General features: G+C 43.9%; 1 protein-coding gene and 1 non-coding gene across 5 annotated transcripts in view; both read right to left on the bottom strand.

Annotated features, from left to right (window-relative positions):
- Positions 1–26895, bottom strand: part of RAB27A (RAB27A, member RAS oncogene family) — a 73955-nt gene extending 47060 nt beyond the window's left edge. The window contains exon 1 of one of the 4 annotated variants that reach the window (XM_060294232.2): positions 26685–26895. The gene's annotated coding sequence lies outside the window, so the exon portion shown is untranslated. Of the gene's footprint in view, positions 1–25991; positions 26013–26305; positions 26424–26684 lie in introns of those variants that run through there. The other 3 variants (XM_030878738.3, XM_060294233.2, XM_060294234.2) reach the window with 3 other exon arrangements.
- Positions 1524–1630, bottom strand: LOC115864882 (U6 spliceosomal RNA). Its single transcript, XR_004044175.2, has one exon. It is a non-coding gene; the product is annotated as a U6 spliceosomal RNA (small nuclear RNA).
- Positions 26896–27217: the final 322 nt, after the last annotated feature.

Genomic DNA, 27217 nt, shown 5'->3' with positions numbered 1-27217 from the left:
TTTCTTCTATTGGGTTGTCTTTTTCTTTTCTTCTATTGGGTTGTCTTTTCCTGTCTTATGAAGGAGTTCTTCATATATTCTGGCGACTCGTCCTTTGTCAGTTACAGAGGTTGCAAATATCTTCTTCCTGTTTGTGGTTTGTCTTTTCACTTTTTTTTTCTTAATTGAAGTATAGTTGGATTTGCAATCTTGTGTTAATTTCTGCTGTACAGCAAAGTGACTCAGTTTATGTAGAGAGAGAGAGAGAGAGAGAGAGCGTGAAAGAGTCTTTTTTATATTCTTTTCCATTATGGTTTATCTCAGGATATTGAATATAGTTCCCTGTGCTACACAGTAGGACCTAGCTGTTTGTCTTTTCACTTTTTTAATGGCTCAATCTTCCAGTAGTCATATCTATCAAACTTTTATAGATAGTTCTTTTCATATCATGAAAGAAATCCTTCTTTACCTAAAGTAATAAAGATATTCTTCTACATTATTTTCTAAAAGATTTTGCCTTTCACATTAAGTCTTCAATCCAGTGGGAATTTTTAAGGTGTATGTAGGAATCCAATTTCATTAGTTTCCCCAAAAGGACACCTAATTATCATAGTACCATTTATTGAGAAAAATTATGCTTTCCCTAGTGAGTCACCATATCTGATTAGATCTGTTTCATGGCTCTCTCTTCTGTTCCTTTGGTCATTTTCATTATCCCTGGGCCAATGTCATATGGTCTTAACTACTACTATGGCTTTATAATACAGCTTTATATTTATTGTTTATATCTGGAAGGACCAGGCCCCTCTACCTCACTGTGGACATCCTTGACCTTTCACACTTCCATCTAAGTTCCTCAAAAACCATAAGGAAATTTTGATTTGGAGTACATTAAATCTATAGATCAAATTGAGAAGACTGACATATTCATGATATTGAATCTATCCATGTAATGTATAATCTCTACCTTTATTTATGTCTTCTTTAACGCCTTTAAAAATGTTGTCAAAGTAAATTCTCTTCATAAAGACCTTGTACATTTTTAGATTTACTGGTACTTTATATTTTTGTGACTACTATAAGTGACATCTTTTAAATATATATAATATATATGTAGTATATATATATATACACACACACACATATATACATTCTATATATTTCTTTTCTAATCTTTATATCTTTTATTTATATTCCTTGTCTTACTGTACCAGTTAGGACCTCCAAAAGTACTGAATAAAAATCTTGTCTTGATTCTAACGTTTCACTGTGATGAATAACATTTGCTTTAGGTTTTTGGTACACACTCTTATCAGGTTAAGGAAGTGCACCATCTATTACTAGTTTTCTAAGAATGAGTATTATGAATGCATATCAATTTTATCAAATTACATTCCTAAATCTATTGGGAAAATTATGTGGGTTTTTTTTCTCCTTCCATCTGTTAATTTACAAGCTTTTATAATTATTCTGCCTTTTTTTTTTACATCTTTATTGGAGTATAATTGCTTTACAATGGTGTGCTAGTTTCTGCTTTATAACAAAAAAATATGGAACACTTCACGAATTTCCGTGTCATCCTTGCACCGGGGCCATGCTCACCTTCTCTGTATCGTTCCAATTTTACTATATGTGCTGCCGAAGCGAGCACTATTCTGCCTTTGATCTTTATTTTTCCTTTCTTCTAGTTTTTTCTCTAACTTTCCTGACTTCTCCTCTTTACCTATACTCTCTACCCAAGACTTCTCTTTCAAAGTCACTGTTTCTTCCATGTCCATCCCTGAGGAGAGGAGGCTATAGTTCTCAGAATCATTAATAAATATTTGAATGAATAAAAAAATGAAATACCTAATAAGTATCACATAATTGAGAGGATTTACTCAAAACCAATCTTCAAATGTAACACATCACGTGTACATAGGTTGCTCTAGCTTGGAGCCAAAAGAAAAACGTTACTCAAGATGCAGTCAGTTAGAGACAGAAGTAATTATCACAGAAAGTTTTCAACTGAAATAGTCTTTTACTCCCTAGAGAAATATCAGAAAATCATTAGTTGTCTTTTGAATTTCTTTTCAGTACTATGTTGGACTTTAAGTACTGGGGTTCAAGCGCTCCCCCCATTATAAAACCTAGCAATGAGGGTGACAGATTTCAAAAATGATAAGCATCTTAAGAGAGATAAAAAGTGACGCTTATACATATTTTGCAATTCAACACTACCAGCCAAAGGGGCCAGCCCATGCCTCAAAACCTTGGTTCTGAACCTAAACCAGACCAGCCACAATGATCATCTAATTTGTACAATCTGAGGATAGAGGGGAAAATATAGTTATTTCCTTTTGCTTAAAACAGGATGAACAAATCTGATTTGTGGAATGCTGCCTCAAGGGAGGTTATACCTCTAGAAAAGACTGGACAGGTTCTGTTTTAATGAGGGGTTATTATCTGTTTGTTTTGTTCATTCATTTAATAGCTGAGTGCCCACCACAGGTAAACACTGTGCAAGGTGATAGAAATGCAAATAAGACAGATACAGCACCTGCTCCCCCGCCAAATTTACCATCTAATGGAGAACACTGACCACGGAAGCAAGACTCCAAGTGTGGTTAGTACCTATGGCTGGCATAATGGAAGGAGCACATGAGATTAACACCTAACCTAGATACAGGTGAGGTAGGTTCTGAGAGGAAGTGTACAAAGGGTTTGGTGTCTGGAGATGGAGAAGTTCTCTAAGTAATTTGCCCTAAATAGTACATTAAAGCTGGGATTCCCTGGGGGGAAAGCATTCTACAGCCCAACAGTGTAGAACAGGAGAGAACAGAAAAGCTGAAAGATCCAAAGACCCTCATGCATACTCTCCCCTCATCCCACCCCACTGCCCATACACACACACAGCTGTGTGACTCACCCTGAAGGCTACGGTTTAAAAAAAAAAGTCAATGTATTCCCCAGATACTTGGAGAAAAGACTGTGACAGTGAGTAGGAAACAGGTTCCTCATCTTTCTTGCCTTACTATACCTCTCTTGTTATGCACTAGATCCCACCCAATCTGCCATCTCCCTCTACTAGTCAAAAAATGTGCTTTTCATATAGATGGCTAAAAAGCACATAAAAAGATGCTCAACATCACTAATTATCAGAGAAATGCAAATCAAAACTACAATGAGGTTATCACCTCACACCAGTCAGAATGGCCATCATCAAAAAGTCTACAAACAATAAATGCTGGAGAGGGTGTGGAGAAAAAGGAACCCTCCTACACTGTTGGTGGGAATGTCAACTGGTACAACCACTACAGAGAACAGCATGGAGGTTCCTTAAAAAACTAAAAGTCGCAGCTTCCCTGGTGGCGCAGTGGTTGACAGTCCACCTGCCGATGCAGAGGACATGGGTTCGTGCCCCAGTCTGGGAAGATCCCACATGCCGCAGAGCAGCTGGGCTCGTGAGCCATGGCCGCTGAGCCTGCGTGTCCGGAGCCTGTGCTCCGCAACGGGAGAGGCCACAACAGTGAGAGGTCCGCGTACCACAAAAACAAAAAACAAAAAACTAAAAAACTAAAAATAGAACTACCATATGATACAATAATCCCACTCCTGGGCATACATCCAGAGAAAACCATAATTCGAAAAGATACAGGCATCCCAATGTTCATAGAAGCACTATTTACAATAGCCAGGATGTGGAAGCAACCTAAATATCCATCGACAGAGGAATGGATAAAGAAGATGTGGTACACATATACAATGGAATATTACTCAGCCATTAAAAAAGAACAAAATAATGCCATTTGCAGCAACATGGATGGACCTAGAGATTATTATACTAAGAGGAGTAATTCAAAGACAAATATATGATAACACTCATATGTGGAATCTAATTTTTAAAAATGATACAAATGAACTTATTTACAAAACAGAAACAGACTTACAGATATCGAAAACAAACTTATGGTTAACAAAGCGGAAAGGTGGGGGATAAATCAGGAGCTTGGGATTAACATACACACACTACTATATATGAGATAGACAACCAACAAGGACCTACTGTATAGCACAGAGAACTCTACTCAGTATTCTATGAAAACCTATATGAGAAAATAATCTGAAAAAGAATGAATATGTGTATAACTGAATCACTTTGCTGTACACCTGAAACTAATACAACATTGTAAATCAACTATAATCCAATAAAATTTTTTTTTAAATGTGATCTTATCACTTTTTAAAAGGTGACATCTTGGGTCTTCCCTGGTGGTGCAGTGCTTGGGAGTCTGCCTGCCGATGCTGGGGACACGGGTTCGTGCCCCAGTCCGGGAAGATCCCACATGCCGTGGAGCGGCTAGGCCCGTGAGCCATGGCCGCTAAGCCTGCGCGTCTGGAGCCTGCACGTCTGGAGCCTGTGCTCCGCAACGGGAGAGGCCACAACAGTGAGAGGCCCACGTACCGCAAAAAATTTAAAAATTAAAAAAAAAAAAAAAGGTGACATCTTGGACTTTCCTGGTGGTGCAAGTGGATAAGAATCCACCTGCCAATGCAGGGGACACGGGTTCAAGCACTGGTCCGGGAAGATCCCACGTGCCGCAAAGCAACTAAGCCCATGCGCCACAACTACTGAGCCCACATGCCACAACTACTGAAGCCCGCGCACCTAGAGCCCGTGCTCCGCAACAAGAGAAGCCACCGCAATGAGAAGCCCATGCACCGCAACGAAGAGTAACCCCTGTTCACCGCAACTAGAGAAAACCCACGCAGCAACAAAGACCCAGCACAGCCAAAATAAATTTAAAAAATAAAAAAATTTTTAAAAAGGTGACATCTTCATTTTAAAATTAAAGAAGTTGAAGGTACATTTCTAAACTCTGGCTAATTATTTAGGATGCACTTTTGAAAAAACTGCCAAGTTTTTTTTTTGTTTTTCAATTGGCCTATACAATTATACTAAAGTCTGTATTTAACTCCATGAAATACACCTATTTTACCAGGGATGTTAGATGAAAAAGGGCAGTTAAATAGAAATCAGCAAGTAGCTCTCAAACAAACTTCTAGAGTCTTTCATCCTAAGAAAAGTAAACTAAACATCACAAAACTATATAGAATTGTAATTTCGCACCTGACTCCAAGGAGCCCCAGGGCCATTGCCAGCAGTAAGTTTTCTAACACCATAAAAACAAAAACAAAACAAAACAAAAAACAGTCTATCTTCATTCTGTGATTTCTATAAACACTTAATCACTTTTACTTTTTAAACACTTTTCAGAACTATAAAAACTAGACTAGATGGCAATCTATTTTTTTTAACACACTTTTAAGTGGCTTTAACGGAAAAATTGGGGGGACTTCCCTGGTGGCAGAGTGGTTAAGAATCCGCCTGCCATAGCAGGGGACACAGGTCGATCCCTGGTCCGGGAAGATCCCACGTGCTGTGGAGCAACTAAGCCTGTGCACCACAACTACTGAGCTTGTGCTCTAGAGCCCGCAAGCCATAACTACTGAGCCCACGTGCCACAACTACTGAAGCCCTTGCACCTGGACCCCATGCTCCGCAACAAGAGAAGCCACCGCAACAAAGAGTAGCCCCCGCTTGCCGCAACTAGAGAAAGCCAGCGGGCAGCAACGAAGACCCGACGCAGCGGAAAATAAATAAGTAAATTTATATAAATAAATAAATAAAGGAAAACTTGGCTCAAGAAATTTATATAAATAAATAAATAAAGGAAAACTTGGCTCAAGAAATTTATATAAATAAATAAATAAAGGAAAACTTGGCTCAAGAAATTTATATAAATAAATAAATAAAGGAAAACTTGGCTCAAACAAATGCAGGGACTTCCCTGATGGTCCAGTGGTTAAGACTCCGTGCTTCCACTACAGGAAGCACGGGTTTGATCCTGGTCAGGGAACTAAGATCCCGCATGCCATGAGGCACCGCCAAAAAAACAAAAAAGGCAAATGCAAAATCAGAAAAATTATAAAGGATAGGATGATGTGGAGAATGGCTGTGACAAATACGGAAGTATTTCCCAAGAAAGATACATACACCAAATGTCCTTAAATATAACCAGAACTAAATGCAAAATGATATATAAATATCAATCCAAAAGGTGTTAATAATTTTAAATAAAATTTGACAAGTGGACTGTCCTACACCAATGACCCAAAGATATACCAGCAAAGCCTGAAGACACTGAGGAGGGAGAGCCTGGTATGAATGATAGAAATTCAGGTCGTGGCTGATGAGCAGATCAGTTCAAACATCATGCCTGTAATAAGTTAGCACTGAGAACAGGCCCTGCGCTCATCGCTATGTTAAGCACCTAGAACAAGGCTCTAGAAAAGCAATGGTCTAATAGAAGCGCTGTACATGGAAATGAACGATGAAAATGCAGTGGAACAAGAACGTTACAGAAATATGCACACAACGCTGGGCAGCCAGGAGGCCTGGGGCAGAGGGGGCCAGAGGGGCGGGGAGCCCACTATGCCGCCTCACAGAGGGGCACCTGAGCCAAGGACTTACATCAACACACAGAGACGCAAGTGACAAATGTGAATGAACAAAAATTACACAGTTCACATATGATGTGGTAAAGGACTTCACCTCATATGTCAAATAAGCATTATCCTTTAAACATCATGGAAACCATCAACCAAAATGATCACAGATGCCAATCCGAAAGGTGTAACCGAGTTTTGATGGAATTAGGTAAGGGCTGTCTGACATTCGAAGTACAAAACACAGGCCAGGTTTAGAGCCATGAGAAGGGAGCAGGTGCTGGGGTGACTGAATGGGAGGGTGGGAGTCGGGAAAGAGCATTTGCACTTGCAAAGGTCTAAGAGGGAAAAGGCTACAATGCACTTAGGGGACCTCAGCAGATGCATGCCGCTATAGGGCTGCACGGGGAGGCGACAGGAGGTGTCCCAACAGGCTGAAAAGATGGGAGAAAGTTGGGACCTGGGCCTGAAAGGACTCTTATACGGCACTAGGAAGTCTTGTGTTGTCCTCTGGGCAATGGAAAGCCACTACAGGCTTTTACGAAGAGGAGGAACACAAGGTCTGTGTCTTAGAAAGATCTTTCTGGCAGCCACATGGAGACTGGGAATACACAGAGGACCAGGAAGCTATGAGGAGAGACAGTGAGTGACATGTGTTGGTGACAGTAGGATGAAGAAGAAGGGATTAATTCGAGATAGATTTAGGAGGCAGAAAATCAGTATAATTTCTTAACTGACTGGTATAGGAGTTAAAGATAACCAAAACTGAATGAAAGGTATTATCATTAACTAAGAGAGGAAAAGCTGGTTTGAGATGATTATAAGTAACACTCACTGACTACTAAGCCCTTTAAAATATTAACTCATTAGAGCTTCACAACCCTATGAATTCTCTAATTTACAGATGAGAAAAAACTCATGCACAGAAAGGCTAAGTAAGTTCTCCAAGGTCACACAGCCAATAAAAGGCAAAGCCAAGATTTGAACCCAGACACACTCTCAACTACTACGTTATACTGTATGGGACAAGACCAATTAAATGTCCCTCATGTCTCGGGGACATCCAGGGAGTTGTGTTTAATTGGCATGTGGAAAACAGAAACAGGGCTCAAAAGAAAAACAAGGGTTAACACGACGGATTTTAAAGCCATCAACACAGTTGATTTACTGAGAAAATGGGAGAGATAAGATGGCCTTTTAGAGTGAAGAGCCAAAATGTTAAGGCTCAGCCAGAGAGATCCAAGGACACTAGGAAGGAAATTTTTCAAACGACAGTCCATAGGCTGGGTCAGTCACCACCGCACGGAGGTGCCAGCTTAAAGCCGTCTGGACTCTCTCCTTCTTGTGAAAGCAGAGGATCCATTCAATATTTGCTGAGTGATAAATCCAGCACTTACAATAAAGGACCCCTTTACAGACGACATCAGGGAGAAGAGAAGCCCAACAAAATCGATGCTCTCAGCTCTTGGATGATTTGCATCTGTGTCTGAGCAAAGTGGCTCCTGCCTCCAGAGAAGCAGCAGCAATGCGAGCTCACCTCTCACGCAGCGCCCTCATCTCATCACCTCCCTACCCTCCAACCCCCACCGAACCCAGCCTCTGCTCTGCCAAGAGGGCAGGGCCCCGGCCACACCACAGCAACACCGGGAGCGCCGGAGAAAGCAGGAAGGTGTCCTCTTGCAAAGACAGCCCCAGAGAACGATGGCTTCTGCAAAAATCAGCTTTTGTTTTTAATGGGCCTGTTCCATGACTCATCAGCTACCACATATGCTGCACCCTGGCTCAAGCTATAAATCAACCAGGTTCCTAGGGAGGAAGAAGGGAATGACAGCAAAAGAGAGAAGAGAAACAGAGGGAAGTGGGGAGCATGTCCTCCGTGAGCACTCAGGTACTGAGGGACTGGAAAGGGCAGATGCTGAAACAGCGGCAGAGGCAGCCCTGGGCTCCCAGCCCTGCCAAACAGGCGCAGGTCCTGGTTCCCATGGCGCTATCCTGCTGGCCGGTAAGGTTGCATCAGCATTCTCTTTCTACCTCAGTTCCTGTCTTGTGGGCGGCAGCAGCAGCAAGAAAGAAGAAAAAATGTTGTTTGTACTCTAATGGCTGCTGGGTCACTGAACACTGTGCCTGGAAAGAAAAAAGGGAAAGCGGAAAGAGACAGAGAAACTAACCAAGGTGGGAGCAAACTCCTTTGGGATGTATTAACTACAAAATGGACATTCTATGGATGAAATTCTATGGATGAAATGCCCTCATGAATAAACACTCCTCCCCCAAACTTTTTTTTTTTTTTTGGTACTTAGAAGAATCTCAACAGAGAATGTCGGCTTTTTATCAAGTCTCTTTCTCGTGGGATTTTTTTTTTTTTTTTTTTTTTGCCACACCACGTAGCTTGCAGGATCTAAGTTCCCCAACCAGGGATGGTCCCCTGCAGTGGAAGTGCAGAGCCCTAATCACTGGACCACCAGGGAAGTCCCCCTCTCACCTGATTTCTGATGAGACTTTGGGTTCACTCCTAGGTGAAAGCATGAACTGTGACCAAGAAAACAAAATGATGTACTGGGGTGGAAGTCAGGACACTGCCTTGGCTCTGACACTCGTCAGCCAAATGACTTGAGCACTTTGAAGCCCGAGTTTCTTCATTTGTGAAATGAGGAGGTCAGACTAGATGAATGTTAGGGGTCCTTCTACTCTCCCCACCTATCCTGAGGGTGTTCCGGAGCAAGGGAGCCCTTCCAGGTGCCCTTGTGCCAAGATGCTGATTGTGTCTCCAGGGACACCCAACAGTGAAAGTGGCCCCGACTCAATGGAAGAGATAAGTGAACGCACACTCACGAAGTTAGATCCATACATATGATTAAACCAATGTTAGTGGGCAGAGACAGTGTCTTATTTATCTTCACACACTCAACACCCAACACAGTCTAGGCACTTGGCTTAATAAATACCTATTGCATGCACGTGGAGGCAAAGTGTGATGTAATGAAATCTTTCAGATTTATCTGTTATGAGTTGAACTGTGTTCTCCCAAAATTCATATGTTAAAGTCCTAACTCGTAGTACTTCATAACATGACCTGATTTGGAAGAGGGTCCTTAGAGAGGGTATCAAATGAAAAAGAGGTCATTAGGGTGGGCCCTAATCCAGTGTGACTGGTGTCCCTATAAGATTTCTGAACAGGGACACACAGAAAAGAAAGATGACAAGAAGAGACAGAGGGAGAAGACAGCCATACACAAGCCAAGGAGAGAGGCCTGGAACAGACCCTTCCTTCAGAGCCCCCAGAAGGAGCCAGCCCTGCCAACACCTTGATCTCAGACTTCTAGGCTCCAGGACTGAGACAAGAAATTTCTGTTATTTAAGCTACACGGTCTGTGACACTTTGTTATGGCAGTCCCAGCAAACTGGTACATATCTAAAAGTAGGGAGAATTGTCTAATAAGATACCCCATCATACTCATCACCCAGATCTTTCATTCCTGCATACTATCACTAAGCACCTCTAAAACAGATGGACCTTTCCTCACAATGCTGTTTCCAAACATCACAAAATGAATAATTTGAAGGCAAATTTAACTGACAGAAGAAATACACCTTATACTAAAACACACGCTTATATAATCCTCCACTAGAGCTACTAACAATATTGAAAACAAAATCCCAATAAGCTTGAACTGTTGTGGATAAAATGCTCAGAGGATGAGTGAGACTCTTAGAGCAATTCAATTCCATAATCGGCTCTCTTACTCAACATATTATCTGAGAATAAAAGCCTCTGTTACTTTGTTAAAGTACAGAAAAGAAAGGAAGAATGCAGTTAGTATTCATACTCACTCTCTGGTAACCGAAAATGCACTTTTCAAACTAAACCCAAGAAATTTAGCAGATGTCTTGAAGTCTTTGTTTAAAAAAAAAATTAACATGTGCAGTGGCATTTTATGTTAAATTGCACGTGTTTTAAATACTTGAAAATTGGCATGGCAGAACTCTACCTCCCTCTCCACCACCAAAAAAAGCAAAAGCATACCTTGATAAAGTATAAATCGCTGGTTAATTTTCCTAAAACTGTAGAGACTGGCATTCCCAATACTTCAACAATTAGAGAACTTGGAATCACATGTCCCCTTCTAAAAAGTTACTTTTTGTCTAATACAAAGATGTGAAAGTCAGAATCGCCTACTTGTAAAAGTTTTTCAAAAGAGTCTTTTGAAAAGCAATTTGCTCCATCAACTTTCAAAATCAGGCATCTCTGTAAAAACCCACAAGCCAGCTAATTAGTCTCAGCTGTTCGTCATATGGCCTGCAAACCAGTCAAGTGACTTTGCCCCTTTCAAGTTTTTACTAAAACCCAATCTCCTGGTCTCTCAGACAGAAGGTGGCTGTATTAACCGCCTTCCAACGTTAGAAGACTCACACTTCAACTTTTTCTTTTTCCCATCAAAAAATTAGATGTTTCTTGAAAAGACATCTTTAAAGGGATTGCGTTCTCAAGGCCCTGAAGGTTTATATTAATACTGTTTCTTTACAAATACAAGGCCTGATCCAAACAAACACCACGGGAGATCAGTGTTAAGTGGCAGAGGTGACGGGACTTCCCACACCTCTCACTCCGGCCTCCAGACTCACGAGGGAAACTCTCTACCGCGCGGTCTACCCAGGTATCTTGCCGGCATCTTAAATTCAACATGTCCTGCCCTCCACTTACCTCCTGTGCTCTCCTCTCCAGACCCTGCTTCAGACCCTCCTCTCCTCCTGTGTCTTGAGTAACACAGTCCGAACACACACCCAGCCAGACATCTGACTGGCCCTCAGTGGCTCCTCCCACTTCCATTAGCCACCAAGTTCTAGGGCTCCTCCCTCCTCTTGCCTTTATTCCAAGTGTTTATCATTTCTCATTGGATGGCTACAATCAACGACACGTTCGGTTTTCTGGCCCCCAACTGGGCCCCCCCACGGACCCATCCTCCACGCCTCAGCCAAAGTGATCTTTCCAAAAGGTAAGTGGGTGTCCATCACCGTCCTCTGTAAAGCCAGCCAACGGCTCCCCACCACCTCCGCAGTGGCATCCCCACTCCTTAGGCCTCTGCCTTCTTTGTCATCCCTGCCTCCTGACTCCAGCCACCACAACTAGCTGTTAATTCTCTAAACCAGTGATTTTCAAAGTGGGAGGGCAGTCATCAGCAGCATCTGGGAAACTGTTAGAAATGCACATTCGTGGGTCCACCCCAGGCCTATGGGATCAGAAATTCTAAGGATGGGGGCAGCCAACAAGCCCTCCAGGTGATTCTGATACACTCCCCAGAGGGCACCTGCTCTAAACCCACCCAGAGACTTAGTCCTTCGGCTCCTTCTTCTGCCAGTAATGCTGCATTAGATGCCCCTTCTCTGTGCTCACTCTTCCTAGAACAGGTTAACCCTGGATGGTAATTATCCAATTTATTTCTTGCTGGTTGGTGAATATCTTTTTTTTTTTTTTCTTGGCCGTGCTGCGCGGCCTGTGGGGTCTTAGTTCCCCAACCAGGGATCAAACCTGTGCTCCCCTGCAGTGGAAGCACGGAGTCTTAACCACTGGGCCGCCAGGGAAGTCCCTGAATATCTTGAAGACAGGAATTGTGTCTTATCTGACTCACCCGTCCCACAAATCACTAGCTGAAGACAAGCCTGTCACTGGGATAGATGCTGGGCGTAAAACGAATCACTCTATCCTTTGCCTCTAGGGGAAGCCACCCGCTCACTTTGACCACTCAAAGTGTGACTGAAGACTCCACCGATACAATCTACACAATCCCATCACCAACCTGAAATGTGAGCAACTGAAAAAGACTGAACATAACCAGTCTGACATCATCTGGTAAATGACACGGAATTTTCGGTTTATGTGGTTTATAAAGGAAAACTTATATACTCCTCTTTTCTCACAGCAACCTCTAGAATGCGGAGAATAATTTATTAAGGGAATGTACCAAAATGTTTAAATCCCAGATTAAAATTCATTACAGTTAGCTTATTCTAAATTACAGTAGAAGCTGAGTAAAGTTTCATATTAGCACTTCTCAGCCTTCAGGGTTCTTAGGAATCTTAGGATTTTGTTAAAATGCTAATTCTGATTCAATAGGTCTGGGTAGGGCCCAGGATTCTGCATTTCTAAGGAGCACCCAGGTGATACCCAGGTAACAATGATGCTCTTAGTCCTAGAACGACACTTTCAGTAGCAAGTAAAACTTCAACGACCCCATTTTTCATAGAACTATAAGTCTTAGAGCAACACAACCTTTTTTTAGACCACTTTGCATTGAAAGCTTTCTCAAATGTCTTTCAGGCTTCAGGATACAGATGGAACACTAAATACATTTAGTTCTATTCCCTCCCCAAATCTCACTAGTATAACAAGGAAGAGAATTTTATTGCTTATAGACATAAACTTACAAAAACAAAGAGAACGTAAGTGGAAACAACAGGAAGAAAATGTTGGAAGCTAGAAAGTATCGAATAGATGAACAAGAGGTAATCGATTAGCAGACCCAGGAAAGCAAACTCTTTACCTGCCGTTAGAGAAAGCCAACAAGCAACTCATCACAGAATCTCCAGAAAGGCTTAGGCAGTTGGGGCCCCAAACACCTCTGAGAGAGAGGAGAGGGTAAAGTGGGGCTGAAAATGGTGGAAGTCTGTTTACACCCCCAAGCCCCACCCTTGCCAGCCTTGTGACTCCTCCAGCTCTGGCAGTAGTCGAAGGTTTATTCTCTGGAGAGAGTAAAACTCCGAGTACCAGACTCTCAGAGGGTCTCTGAGTCACACCAACTTCAGTGGAGGCAGGGGGAGGCACTGAGAAGTTGCTAAGTATGAAGACACCTCCACCCTCACCTACACACTGGACTTCCAGAAGGCAGGCATACTCCACAGGCAGGTGGGTTCAAATGGTCTTCTCGGGAGAATCTGCCCAACCCAGGAGGGACGCTGAAAGATACAAAGGAGCCCATGACATGTCAATCTAGCTAAAACTCTGTTGTACCTGTTGGGAGAAGGAGGAGATGGAAATGGTATACGTGTGTGGTAGGGGTATAGGTGGAAAAACAAGCTAAAATTCTCTTCTTCCATAGTAAAGCATCAACAGATAATGCCTCAAACTGAAAAACCGGCCATAGAAATATAAGTACGTCATTTAGAGACAGGGGATATAACAACCAGCAAGAGTCAATTCATTGCAAGAACTGAAAGCAGTTGACTCTGGGGAGCAGGAAATGAACTGGGGGCGGGGGCTCGGATGCCTTCTCCTAACAAGCCTTGTAGAACTATGCCCTGATAAAATCTTTAAAATTAATTAATACAAAATGAAATGTAATGCCCAAGCTTAAATTATTTTTTCTTGGATGAGTCAGGCCATCACAATAAACACCTCTGACGTGTGCTACATCCTCAGGATCTAGGGCCTACACGGAAACAGGATGCTGAGGATCTGGGCCCTGGAGACAGGCTGCCTGGCTCTGAATCTCAGCTTTAGCACTCACTGGCTGTGTGACCTTCAGCAAGTTACTTAACCTCTCTGTGCCTCAGCTTCCTCATCTGTGGAACCAGGATAATAACAGGATTATTTTGTAAAAATTGAATTATGTAATACCTATAAAGTGCTTAAAACAGTGTTTGGCACATAGTAAATGTTCAGAAGTAGCTATTCTTATTAAGATATGTTTGCCCCTATAATAAAAGCCTCCTGACACTGTATTGATTTTGTCTTTTATTAGTTTACATTTCATTCTCCCTGTCCTCACCTTCTCTGTCAGTTAGCCAGCTGTCCCTCACCACAACAGTCAGTGTGCCTTTCTAGGGTCACCCCTTCCCCCGCCAATGTGCAGCTTCTAATTGACAAGGCACCTGGAAACCAAATAACCAAGATTAGAATTATGTATAAAATGGAGAAAAATGGGCACCACAAAATGTTCTGACGGTCTCTCTGTGGGGCAAATCTGCACATTTCCATATACGAATCATCTATCTGACAATTCAGAACCCTTTGGGCTTACTTTCTAACTATCAACTGTAGGTCAGTGAGCTGGGTGACACTCAGGGAAACCAACCATCCCAGTTTACCTGGGACTGCGTTTTAGCACCGAAAGTCCTGCATACTTGGAAACCCCAGTCCCAGCACTGGTTAAATTACTTAATCCTTCTGAGCCTGTTTCATCAGCTGTAAAATGAAGGATAATATTTACTTTGAAAGTCTATTGAGGATTAAGTGAGAGAATGTTCATATAATTCCTGACACATAGTAAGCTCTCAATAAATGATAGCTCTAGCTACTGGACTCAGTTACCTATTGTTATTACCAACTCTGATATCAGTGGCAAAATAAATTATCCTTAGAAACTTAACCTGTACCTTGGTTATTTTCTTACTGGAAAAATAATTAACCTTATATACAGTGGATCCCAGGAAGCTGAAATGTTTGCTTTCATGAATTTCCTTCCACCCTTTTCCTACACAATTTGTTTCAGGGACTAAGACTTGTTAAAGAAATGTAATATTTCAACAATGTTGACTTCTCCATGCATCTTTTCTACTACAGAAGCCCTGGGGTACTTATGTTAGTACTTATGTTAGTAGTTGCTTCTAAACTTCTGGACAGAAATCAGCATTCCAACTCGCAAAAAAGGACATCAGACATGATGAAATTCTTTTTTAATTTGCATCTCACTTTTTTCCTTCATAATGGCACCAAATCATTGTCTCCTAATGGATTAACAATTCATTCACTAAATATGTCCATTCTATGCCTGAAAAATAAGGGATCTTATCGACAAACAGATGAAATGCCATTCTGACCTCAAAAGCCAAAGGAAATTGCTCACATCAGGGCAGTCCACCAACACAAGGGCGAAGTTGCTATGAGAAAAGTTGCACGATTTGGGGTAGATAACTGAAAGGATCACAAGTTACTCAAAGCCAAGACATGGCCTGGGCACTCTAAGAGGCAGCAGAGAGCATGAACAGCCAGGCATGTAAGAGACTTCTCTGTCCAGGCTCCCAAGCTCCCACCTCCCATGCTCATACTTCTTCTGCCAGTGTCCCCACCCAGTGCCCAAGGCCTGTGAGCAAAACCCTGGCGAACCACAGAACCTCCAAGGAGCCTTGAGAGACATCTGGTCCAACTACTGAAGCAAGAGTGATTGGATCCAGGAGAGAACTTCTCCAAGTATGGTCTGATGCCCACCGGCAGCAGGATCACCTGGAGCACCTGAAGAAAATCCACCCAGGCCCCTGAATGAGGATCTCTGAGAGGATGGCTAGGGAATGTGCATTTATAACAAGATTCCCAGAGGACTCCTGATTGTGCATAAAGAGGTTTGAGTGGAGACCACAGACAGCAAAACGCACAACCATCTCTGGGCAAATAACCCAGAGGAAAGACCACGTTTAACCTCCACCAACCTCAAGACTCCAAATCTGCAAAATAGGGATAATAATACCTACCTAGCAGGATGGTTGTGAGAATTAAATGAGACAACAGGTAATAGCTTCCAGCACAGAGCCTCACATGCAGCAGGTGTCCAAGAAGTATTAACCCATCCCCCCCTTTCTTGTGTAGCAGTCTAACGAAGATTTATAACAAAAGTCTAATGAAGGTTTATAACGAAAGTCCCTATTTTGAACTTTTATAACAAAAGTCCCTATTTTGAACAAGATTTATAACAAAAGTCCCTATTTTGAACCAAGGAAAGCAGATGGCTAGCTTAAGTCCTGCATGTTAATGCGTCACCAACTAAAAGGCCGAGGCCAGCTTCTTTAACCAATGGTTGGGTTGTAAAAAGTACCTGTGATGGTGGTTCTCAAGCTTCAGTGGGCATCAGAATTATCTGGATGGCTTGAAAACACAGACTGCTGGGCCATCTCCAGAGTTCCAGAATCAGTAGTTCTGGGCCGGGGCTGAGAATCTGCATTTCTAACAAGTTCCCAGATGGTGCCGGTGTTGCTGGTCCCAGAACCACACTTTGATCATGGCTCCACTAAAATCAGATTGTTCTGACAGTTTGTAATCAAAAAGGAAAACGATGCTACATGCATTTCCTGGTTGACACCAGACTGGTTAGTTACATGTCAACAAAGAAAAAAGTAATAAACCCACAACTTCCAAGGCTGTGCCACCTCTGTCCCTGAGACTCTTTCTCACTACATTTTTCGAAAGGCGCAGAGAAAGCTGGGAGATTTGAGTGCCATCTCCCAGCTCCCCAGGTGGGTGCCCCTGAGTGAGACAGGGGATCTCTTTGAACCTCTCAGTGTATTCACCTGGGAACAGAAGTGGGCTCAGTCACTGGTTCCCAAACCTGGCTGTGCACCATCCATCACTACAGCAGCATTTTTGATAAAACATGGATTCCCCAGCCTTAATGCCAAGAATAGCAAATTAAAATCTCCAAAGGAGAGACTGAAAAACGTGTGGTTTTGCATGTGTATGTTTTTTTAGGTTTTGTGTTTTTTTTTTAATATTTATTTGGCTGCACCGGGTCTTAGTTGTGGCACACGGGAATCTTTGTTGCCGCGTGCAGGATCTTTAGTTGCGGCATGTGGGATCTAGTTCCCTGATCAGGGATCAAACCCAGGTCCCCTGCATTGGGAGCACAGAGTCTTAGCCACTGGACCGCCAAGAAAGTCCCTGCGTGAGTATGTTTTAAATAAAAGTTCCCTGTGTGATTTTCATGGGCAGCCAGTTTTGAGGAACCATTCCCATGGTGATCTTACAGGCCCCATCCAGCACTAAAGCTCTTGGACCTGTTTGATTTCTAAGTCCCTGTGTCTGAGTCTGTGCTTACCAAGTACCCTTGTCCTTTTATACTTGCTTCCCACAGAGTTTTTACCAGAGGAAGTGAGTACATTCATCTTCAAAGAAAGGAATCTCGTCTGCTTAACAGTTGCACTTTTCTCATGTATCAAACTGGCATTCCAGTTAGTTCAAAAAATAAAGTCCAGGACTTCCCTGGTGGAGCAGTCGTTGAGTCCTCCTGCCAATGAGGGGACACGGGTTCGAGCCCTGGTCCAGGAAGATCCCACATGCTGCGGAGCAACTAAGCCCGTGCACCACAACTACTGAGCCTGCACTCTAGAGCCCATGTGCCACAACTACTGAAGCCTGCGCGCCTAGAGCCCGTACTATGCAGCAAGAGAAGCCACCACAATGAGAAGCCCACGCACTGCAAGGAAGAGTAGTCCCCACTCGCCACAACTAGAGAAAGCCCGCACACAGCAACGAAGACCCAACGCAGTCAACAATTAATTAATTAATTTTAAAAAAAGAAACAAGTTTAAAAAATAAATAAATAAAGCTCAATGTAGGAAAAAAATAGGAATTACATAGGACAATCTGTCAGGCAATCTTCTCTAACACCAACTCCCTAGTTACTCTATCATTCATTTATTACCTTAGCATCTACCATGTGCCAGGCATTATTCTAGGTGCTAAGCATAGAGAGTTCACAGAACAGAAAAAGTCCCTGCTTTCATAGACAGAACAATTCAGTAGGAAGACACAGACAGTAATAAGTGAAGATAGAGATAAAATAATTTCAAAGAGTACTAAGTCCTGTGAAGACAATAGTGTAATAATAGGGTAGAGACTGACTAGAGACTACTTTCAACAGAGTGATCAGGGATTACTCTGCTGCAAGGGACCAGCCAGGTGAGGATCTAGAGAAAAGAATTATAGGCAAGTATAAAGGCTCTGAGGAAGGAAAGAACTTGGCATTTTTAAGGAACAGAAAGGAAGTAGATAAGGCTGAAAGATGGAGGCACAGGGGTGAACTGAGGTCAAGGAGGTCAACAGGGCTCAGATCACGGAGACTCTTCCAGACCAGTTAGAACATTTGGATTTTACACCAACTGCAATGGGAAGTGACTGAGGAATTTTTTTTTTTTTTTGCGGTACGCGGGCCTCTCACTGTTGTGGCCTTTCCCGCTGCTGTGGAGCACAGGCTCTGGACACACAGGCTCAGCGGCCATAGCTCACGGGCCCAGCCGTTCCACAGCATGTGGGATCCTCCCGGACCGGGACACAAACCCGTGTCCCCTGCATCGGCAGGCAGACTCTCAACCACTGCACCACCAGGGAAGCCCCGACTGAGGAATTTTAAACAGAAGAAGGATATGATCTGATTTACATTTTTTAAAGATCCCTGGCTTTGTGTGAGGAATGGGTTATGGGTGGCACAGAACGGGACCAGAAAAGCAGCAGGGACTCCCCTGGTGGTCCAGTGGTTAAGACTCCATGCTTCCACAGCAGGGGGTGCAGGTTTGACCCCGGGCCGGGGAACTAAGATCCTACATGTTGCGTGGTGTGGCCAAAAAAAAAAAGAAGAAGAAGAAGAAGAAGAAAAGCAATAGTACAGGCAAAAAAATGATGGTGGCCTTTAACTGGCAGCTGGCACACAGCCATAGCAGACAGATATTTCTGGACTGCTTTAACATAGGGGAAAATCATTAATATACTTGCTTCAATTCCTGTGATATTTCAGAAGAGTTCAAGGAAGAGACACTGCTGGTTACAATTAAGAAACATTTGCACAGGGGCATAGAAAGAACCAGCAGACCTGTCTTCTAGAACCGTCTCTGCCATCAATTTGTCATGTGACCTTGGGGACCGCTCTGAACCTCTGAGGTGGAGGGGAGGCTGGGCCCCCTTGTTTCTAAGGTGCCTACCAGCCCTTAAATTACACGATGCCGTAAGTGTAACAAGTGAGGTTGTTGCCACCTTATCTGGGTGGCAAAATGGGCTGCTGACTCAGGGTTGGGGTTTTTGCTGTTGACTTTTAATCTCTCAGAGAGGCTCTAGCTAAGCAGGAAATGGAGTGTTAATGAAGAAACTGGCCAGTCCTACTATTTCCTTGGGAAACTCTGAGGTCTGTGGCACCTCTGGCACAAGGGTACGGTGGCCAGCTGGGAATCTGTGGAGCAGACACTCCCAGGAAGCTGAGAGCTCGTCAGGCCGAGGGGCTGAGGGCCCCATCTCTGAGGAATTCAGGAACCAAGCCTTCAGTCACAGCACTCCCTGCGGCCCTTCTGGCAGCCTTCCACCTGCACTGAGTCACACGGCAGCAGGCCCTGCCACCCGGCTCTCACTTCCTACTGGCAGGCTCTCCCCACACCATCCACTCCCCTCAAATGGTCCACCTGGCACCTTGGTGAGGACCTCACTCCATGATCCCTGAGGGCAGGGTTCTCAGTCCCAACTGCCCACCAGCATCCCTGGTGGGGATTAAAAACTATGTACACATATAGATGCCTGGGTCCTACTTCACATTTAATGACTTAGAATTGGGGTGAGGGAGAGGTTAGAAAGGCAAGAGTGGTGGAGTTAGGCTTAGTTACTTTACATGATGGAGAGAATGTGGAACTCAGGAAACCGCACACCAGAGAGGTTCAACGATGTGTCTAACGCAGGGTTTCTCAGCCTTGGCCCTACTGACATGGTGGGCAGGACTGACCCTTTGCCATGAGGGGCTGTCCTGTGCATTGTGGGATGTTTAGAGGCGCCCCTGGTCTCTAAATGCCAGCAATAGCTCCCCAGGTGTGACAACCAGACGTGTCTCTAGACATTGCCCAGTGCCCTCTGCGGGAGGAGCGAGTCGGAACCAGCCCTATTGAGAACGCTGGTGTAATATCACTTAGTTAATTATTGGCAGTGTTAGAAGCTAAAAACGAATCCACTAATTCCTGCCTGTGTTGGTTCCTCCACGTTCCAGCAGGAGCTGTGGAACACAGGGATGAGTCACTCTCTGAGGAAATACCACAACCCACTTCACGGCCCTCTGTGCCTAAGCAGAGTGGGGGCAATGGAGAACTGACCTTGTCTCTGATGAAGGAAGCCCAGCCTGGAACAGCCAGCAGCTTGTTTGGCCACATGTGGTCTCCAGTATCTGACTAGAAGGATGATACTTTATCTTTTCAAGGGCTGCTAGACCTTTTTACTCATGCCTGGGATTGCTCCCTTGCAGTGGTGAGATTCATTATGAAAATGATTCACACACTGCAGGAAACAAAGAAAGCCCGACCACAACCATGGATTATATTTTTAAATTCTCAGGTGTATGTCTCATTCCTTCCTTCCCGTATTAGTACAGCAAGAATTTAAACAATACCTTACCATAAGTTTTATTAGCTGACTGAGACCCTGTCTTTGTTGCCAATGATACAAATATACAGGAGATAAGTAACCAGCCATACTCAGATAAGGCTTGACCAGCTGCCCATGAGGTGGGATCAGAGCAAGATAGATGAGCAGCAGTTAGTTAAGAACGAACAGATTTTTCAGTCTCTTGGCAACCGATTTCATTGTTATGCTTTGACCTGGCAGCTGGTAAGGCTTTATATGAATTAATCAACAAAGCTATGAAAAAACAGGATTAGTGGCTCTGAAATATGGTATTCTCGTGAGAGTCAGAGGAAGCATATTCGTTTTCAAGACTGCTTTCTCAAATAAGTACAAATAACTTTTAAACAGTAAGAAAATAACCCAGTGTTTTAAAAGGACACATCTCTAAACAGGAAGTCACATATACCTATCTACTGCATTGGTCCTTACCATGTAGCTTCCATATCTATTCTACCAAAATACAAAAGGATACGGAGTATCAAAGGAATAGGCCACACAAAGCAAGTGACTTACAGTGAGACAGTACTTGGTGGCTGTGGAATTGTTCTCAGCAAGTCCTCCTAAATCAAAGCATCTTACAATGAACACTCAAAGGTAACAAAAATATTAACCAGACCTTAAAAGGAATAAAAACACATGGAAAGACAGGCTTTCTGGCTTTCTGGCATCACCACAGAAATACAACCTATGGTGGCTCTAAACAGTCCTATGGTTCTCAGAGAAAAGACAAGGGTATCCACGAGGATGGCTTTGCCTGCTACATAACGGATCTAGGGACTGGAAGGACAGCAAGAGAATGGAGCGATCATGGGAGGGTGGCAAAAGAAGTGATTAAAGGTCAGCACGAAAACATAAGCAACTTACACATGATCTCTTAAGGGAAGACATTATGTAGCAGACCAACCACTGGACCCAGAGTTCCGGTTCTGGCTCTAACTGTGGGACCTTAGAAAATGACTTAACATCTCTGGATAAAAATTTCCTTAACTACCAAACACTAGAGTAAGATAATCTTCTACTTCCTTCTAGTTCTAATACTCCTTGAGTTTACAAGCCCCCTCCTTCCTTAAGATGGACACATGTGCAATCACCGAAGTGAGCCATAGCTCAGGCGTTCTTTGGACATTATCATGCTCAATGCATTCCCTGGGCATAAACCTAGGTTTACCAAACCAGGGTTACCACATTAGATTCAAGACACCAGTTGATTTTGCCTTTCATAAAAACAACTAATTTTTTTAGCATAAGTACATCCCAAATATTGCATGGGACATACTTATAGTAAAATATTAGTTGTTGGTCATCCAAAATGCAAATTTCTTTTTTTTTTCCAATTTGCTAAATCTGGCGCCCTACCTCTGACCCCACGTTAAAAGGTCAATTTCAAGACTCAAAAGTCTGATTTCATATTTGTGGGTGGTGCCAAGTGTGGCTGAGGCACCAAATGGGAGGCCTTCTCATGGGTAACACACACAGAGGCAAACAACAAAACAAAAACAGGCAAGGAAGAATAACTTTCAACATTTCTTTTGAGTAAGTGAGGCATCAAGTTTTCTTTAACAGTGAGTGAAATATGAGTGTTAGTAGACCTCAATCATACAAGAAAAACAATGTGGTGTACTGCACAACCAGACAGGAGGCCAAAACCAGCTGGATGCTCACAGCTCCACACCTCTCACCCTCTGGACATAAAGTTAATTACAAGCCCTTTATCTCTTCCTCCAACTCAGTGCTCTCATCTGCTCCCAAGATAATCAGCTTAAGGGAAACCAAACCATAAACTGGAACTTCCTGACCAAGAGGCAGAGGAATAAATATGATCCAAGCAAAACCTGCACACAGTATAAAAAATGAAAGCAGTGAAAGGGAAAAATTCCTCTCTTCAGAAGGCAATCTTGTTCTAACAATGGCAAGACAATCTTGCTGCCTAGGGCATCACATTTTTTTTTTTTTTATTGTGAGCCAGCTTTATTGAGGCATAATTGACATATAAAATTGTAAGATGTTTAAAGTGTATATCATGGTGATTTGATATACATATACATCGTGAGAGGGATTCTCCCACCCATCCAGTTAATTACGGACTCACACTTTAAATATGTGAGCCCTGTTTGGTTTTTCAGGTGGTATCAAGCTTATCATAATTTATTAGAGAGAAATATATATATATATTCCATGTACGTAAAAATAATCCTTTTTCATAGTTTGTAGTGAAGATATAAACAGGGCACATTCCAAGATAAGTCTAAATAACGATGGAAGGCTAGTTCAGTTTTCAAAATAACACAGAAGATTGATTACTGTGCTGTCTGGGCCAGTTAACTCAATTCTCACTGAGAGAGGTCCGCAGGAAACCCCTCTCAACTGTTGCCAATATTGCTCTATCAGGAGCAGCAGGATGAGGTGGACTGAGACCAGATACTTATATCTATACACTAAGAAAAATTAAATATATGGACTAGAGGTTTCTAATGAGGAAAACAAATCCAAGTTTATTCATTAACTTATGGGTACATTCAGCAAGAGTTTATTGAACACTTCTTTTTTTGTCTAAGGCCACGTACACATAATCAGCTGACAGTCTAAAGTCGTCACGTCATTAAAGGCCAAAATGAGTCTCAGAACTGGCAATTTCAGTTAGAAGTCAGAAAAAGATTAAATTCACTGTACTGCAAAATATTCATGAGGAAATGAAATTCCATTTTCTCAAATTTCCAAGGGATTTCACTCTCTCCCTAGATCAGCACAAGAGACCGAATCACTGGAGACAGATGCTGAATGCCCCCACCCAGAGAAGAGGGCTCCCCACTGCCACGGTGGGAAGGACCCAAAGTCCTCACCTTTCTGCTTGTTCGACCTTTCCCTTTCCAAGGAGGGTAAGGCCATTATCTTGAGGAAAATAGGAGAATAGAAGAGGAGAGGTTTAGGAGTTGTGGTATAGCTATGGACATTGCTTCTCGGATAAAGTGGGAAGAAGAGTGAGAAAGAAATAGCAGAGTGATCCCCATTTCTCAGCCTCTCATTCCCTTTTCATTCACTCAACATGATTTTTTAGGGCTTAATATGTGCCAGAAACCATTCTAGGTGCTTTGCCCACCATAGTGAACAAGACAAATTCCTGACCTTCATGGAGCTTGTATTCCACCAATGGGAGATAGATGTTGTGTACAACATACGTGTGTGTGTGTGTGTGTGTGTGTGTGTGTGTGTGTGTGATGACAGTAAGTGCTATAAATACTCTAAAGAAAAATAAGGCAAGGGAAAGGGGAAGAAAATGATGGGACAGGGCGGGGGTGGGGGGTGAGGGATGCTATTTTAGATGGGATGGTACAAGAAGGCATCTCTAAAGAAATGACTTTTGACTTGAAAGAAATGAGTGAGTAAGCTGTGCAGACATCTGAAGGAAGAACATTCCAGGCAAAGGAAACAGCAAATACAAAGGTCCTGAGGCGTGGCTGAAGCAGAGTGTGAAAAGAGGGGAGTGATAGAAGATGAAGCCCCCCACACCATGTAAGGGGACTGCAGGCCACAGTAAGGACTTTGGTTTCCTTCTGAGATAAAAAGCCACTGGAGAGCTTTGAGCACCGGAGTGAGAGACATAATTGACTCTGGCTGCTGCGTTGAGAACAGACTGTAGAGTAGTGAGGGTGGAAGCAGAGTGGCCCTGTAGGAGGCTTTTGAGTAATCCAGGCGACAGAAGTGAAAGGAACTTGGTGGAAGCAGGGGAAACTGTGGAAATTTCCTATCCTAGGTATAGACTCAAAATAGAACCAGTGAGATCTGCTGAGGGACTAGATGTGGAGTGTGAGAGAAAGAAAAGAATCAGGGGTGACCCTGGGGTGTTTAGCCTGAGCACCTGGAAGAGTGAAGTTGCCATTAACGGAGACAGGTGAGACTAAGTGAAAGCGGGTTTGGAAGAGGAAAATCAAGAGTCTGGTTCCTAGAGACTGTTGCCCACTTCAAGACCCTTAGATCTCTTTTAAAACCAAGGCAACAGAAATTGAGAAGCTGATCTTAAATTTCATATGGAAATTCAGGGAACCCAGAATAGCCAGAACAGTCTCAAAAAAGAAAAGCAAAGTGGGAGGACTCACACTTCCCGATCTCAAAACTCACCATGTACACAGCTAATAAAGAGGCGAGTATGATACTAGCATAAGGATAGACATACAGATCAGTGGAGTAGAACTGAGAGTCTAGAAATAAACCCTCACATTTACAGTCAATTTATTTTCAACACAGGCACCAACAGCATTGAGAGGGGAAAAAATAATCTTTTCAACAAATGGTGCTGGGAGAACTGGATGTCCATATGCAAAAAAATTAAGTTAGACCCCCACCACACACCATATACAAAAATTAACTTAAAGTGAGTCAAAGATGGAAATGTAAGAGCTAGAACTATACAGCTCTTAGAAGAAAACATAGGCATAAATCTTCATGGCTTTGGATTTAGCAATGCTTTTTTAGATTTGACACAAAAAGCAGAGCAACAGAAGAAAAAATAAATTAATTGTACTTCATCAAAGTTAAAAATCAAGGCAGGCCATGGAAATTAAGGAAGTGAGGGAGTAAGGAAGAAAGAATAAAGGAAAGGAAGAAAGTAGGAATGAAAAACTAACATAAAATATAGAAAAGAATGATGGTCAGTCAAGTCTTTCCAGCACTACATTAACCTTTCTTCATTTGTAACCATCTGCAGAAATTCTGTTTTCCAGACTGTGTTTCCCCCCTAAAGCAAGTTTCTAAGAAGTTTAAGATAAATAAATAAATGGAACAAGAACAGTGAAGCACCAACAAGTTATATCACCAATAATTATAGAAAATTTATACAGCATAACACTCCTCCCCTTCTCAACATCTGAATGATGAGCTGAGCCAAAAGTGATAATCCATCCAGTAGGAAAAATAGTTGTTAGCCCATAGAGGTAAGAAAGAGGACCCCCTGGCAGGAAGTCATGTGGCCCGCAGGAGCCGAAATGCTGGGAAGGTGAAGTCAAGGGCTCACAAGCTTTCCTTCACTTCAGGCCTGACTTTGCTTAATCGGTGATCTACTGGGACAGAGACAAAAGCTTTGGCAATAGTTAGCAAACGAGTCATCACACCAGCCCTACCACCAGTCAAGACCCGAGAGCCTGGCTGCCTGGTAGGGTTTTCTGTCTGATTGGCAGGGAAAGAGAGAACCCTCTCCCACCCGTGCAGTTTGCCCGTCCAGACCCTCACCAGCAAAGGTGTCAAGATGTTAAATCATTCAACCGACAACAAAGGGAGGGAGGAAAAAACGGCGGGGGGCTGGGGGGCGGAGAGGAGGGCGTGCAGGAGGTCTGGAACCTTCCTCCTCTCCTGCCAGAGAAGTTTCCTTCCTCCCACCCCGAGATGGGGAGCCTCGCACCTGGATGCCGCCCGGAGGTGACCTCAGCCCAGTTCCAACCTGGGAGTCCACCTAATCAGCACCTCGCCCAAGCTGACCCTCACCCCCGTCACTGTCATCGTGGGGTCTGTGCTGAGGGCCCGGGAGAAGCAAAGCAGCTTTTCTGGTGGGCTCAGCCGCCCACAGGCGGGGAGAGAAGGAGCTGCAGCTCCACCCCCCGCCCCAGGGCCAGATCCTGCGCTCGCCCTCTCCGTCGCTCAGCCCCGCGGGGTGACTGGAGCCTCCAGGAGCCCCGGGCCTAAGCGCGCCTCCCCCGCCCGCGCCAGCCGCCTCACCTGTTTCGCCCGCGGTCCCCACGCCGCTCCTTCTGCGCGCGCCGCGTCCACCCGCTGACGGCCTTTTTTGGGTTCTCGGCGGGTATTTTCCGTCGGGCCCACATCACTTCCCGTAAAGGAGAGCGAGGTGGGGGCGGGACCTCCTCTCCACCCTCCACCTCCCGCTTCCTCCTGTCACCTCGGCGAGCACCCCCGCCCAACTCTGCGAGAGCGCTTTGCGGGCGCCCTCCCCGCGCGCCGCCCCCAGCCCCGCCGCACCTGCCACGCAAAGGCCCCATTCGCCTCTTTTTAATCCAAGTTGGGTCTCCACTGCCGCTTCCCGGAAGGCGCGAAACCTTAGGGGGTTGTTTTCGTTCTGAGACACAGTGGTGACACTTACAAACTGCCACGGGATCGGGCACTGCAAGGTAGTTTGGTGTCTCTCGCCAAATCTGCTCCCCTAAAAGCCATTTTCTAAAGGTGTTTTCCAGGGCATCAGGTCGGTGTGTCCACCTTGTAGCCAGAGGTGCTGAGCGGCTGCAAAGTCAGCCCTGCCCGCGGTTCCTGAGGCCCGGGGGCGCTCCAGCTCACAGTGCCCCCTTGGTCCGGCTCCCCAGGGACCGGATCCGCGCTGGGCATCCGGCTCTGCCACTGTCCATCCCGCCCCGCCAGCTCCTCACTCAGGGAGCCTGGACATGGCCCTCGTGGAGTGAGAAAAAGCTCCGGGATTCTTGAAAATGACCGGGGGAAGCGGGGGCGGGGGGAGAGTAGTAGAATTCTGGCAGGAAAAAAATATATTTCTGGAAGGAAATGACAAACGGGGTCTCTACTCGTACAGTCTAGTTCAGATTATAAAATCGCTCTCAGTTAAATTTCCAAGTATTAGAGCAATTCGTTAACAACAAAAAAAAAAGTACAGTACTTGAAAGAATA

The sequence above is a fragment of the Globicephala melas genome, chromosome 2 (genome assembly GCF_963455315.2).
Source record: "Globicephala melas chromosome 2, mGloMel1.2, whole genome shotgun sequence".
NCBI classification, from domain to species: domain Eukaryota; kingdom Metazoa; phylum Chordata; class Mammalia; order Artiodactyla; family Delphinidae; genus Globicephala; species Globicephala melas.
The sequence above is the reverse complement of the archived record's forward strand: the minus strand, read 5'-3'. Positions and strand labels throughout refer to the sequence as shown.